A 1,763-nucleotide genomic window follows, 5' to 3' on the forward strand; every position below is an offset into this window, starting at 1 on the left:
GTCATCCATGTAGTAGCATGCATCATACTCGATTCCTTTTTATGGCTGAATAATATTCCATTTTATTTATACTACATTTTATTTATTCAGTCATCAATTGATGGGCATTTGGGTTGCTTCCACCTCTTGGTTACTGTTAATAAATGCTGCTATAAACATTCACGTACCAGTTTTGTTCAGACATGTTTTCATTTTTGTTGGGTACATATATAAGATGGAGTTGCTGGGTCCTATGGCAACCGTGCGAGGCTGCCAAACCATTTTCCAGAGCAGTTGCACCATTTTACAGGCCCATCGGCAATGGATGAAGGTTCCAGTTTCTCCACACCCTCATCAGCACTTGTTAGTGAGTCTGCTGTTACAGCCATGCTGGTGGACAGGAAGTGGTATTCTGCTATGGTTTTGATTTGCATTTCCCCAGTGGCTAATGATGTTGAGAACCTATTCATATGCTTATTGGCATTGTATATCTTCTTTGTTCAGATACTTTGCCCACTTAAAAAACAGAGCTGTCTTTTTTGAGTTGTAAGACTTCCCTATATAGTCGAGATACAAGTCATTTATCAAATATTTTCTCCCATTCTATGGGCTGCCATTTCATGTTCTTGATGGTGTCCTTTTGTTATCGGTGGAGTGCCTTCTGTGCTCCCACCTGTCACCAGTGGAAATGGAGTTCTTGGGGTACCGCTGGGAAAAGAATTTCCTGAGGTCCTTACAGGAGGATGAGGTACCGTGGAAAGTTTTATTGATGATGTAAAATTAAGGGGGTTCCTTCCAAGGCCCCATCTCCCTCTGTCTTTCCATGGAAAAAGTCCAATCTGGTCTTCAGCATGGCTAGGCTTAAAGCCATTGCCCAGAGTCTCCGCTTCATATTAAAGTCCAGTCCAGTCCAGTCCAGCATCTGGCTAGGTTGGTGTTCCCAGCTGAAGTCCACTGCTTGTGGGGTCTGCATGGCCATGCGGCTGCACATGGGCGAGTGGAGGTGACAGGGCAGGAGAAAGGGCAGGCAAGGGGGCAAGAGAGAGAGGGCAAGGGGGCGAGAGAACTCTTTGTCTGGGGATTATAAACAGGAGCTTAACCAATTAACCCTTCAGGATTTCATGAGATTACAGTGGCTCTACCCCCCAGCCAACTATCTTTTTCTCAGGTTAGACTGACAGGCAAGCACCTTTCCCATGTCACCTGACTTAACTGCACGCACCATCTCCCTCCTTCCCCCAGTGACCTTCGGGGAGTGGACAGGGATCCCCTGGGGAGTGCGAAGCTGTAGCTTCCCGGTGAAGCTGCCAGAATGACCGAATGACGGTGCCTGGCCTCTCCTTTGCTCTTTTCCTATTATTAATATTAATAACTAGCTAATTATGATAACACTTTAAAGCACAGAATGTAAAAATTTTGATTATGTCCATTTTGTCTACTTTTCCTTTCGCTGCTTACCTTTTTGATTTATCTCTACAAAACTGCTTATTGACTTTTAAAGTTCTTTGCTTAATATCTTGCGTACAATTTCTTGGCTCTATGTTACAAACACATTCACCCAGTTTGTGACCTGGCTCTCTACTCTCTTCATGGTTGCTTTCTTTTTAAGAAAGGTTGCTCCAGATTTATTAATTACAAGTAAAGTCATATTCAGAGATAAAAATTAGATTACATTTAGTTATACATTTAACAAGTTACCTTTTCAGAAAATGGTTTTAAAAGTGTTAAGACTTCCAGAAAATCCAGGATAGTCACCACAAAAATGGCTTCTTTTAAAAAACTTT

The sequence above is a fragment of the Miniopterus natalensis genome, chromosome 1 (genome assembly GCF_054644295.1).
Source record: "Miniopterus natalensis isolate mMinNat1 chromosome 1, mMinNat1.hap1, whole genome shotgun sequence".
Taxonomy (NCBI): domain Eukaryota; kingdom Metazoa; phylum Chordata; class Mammalia; order Chiroptera; family Miniopteridae; genus Miniopterus; species Miniopterus natalensis.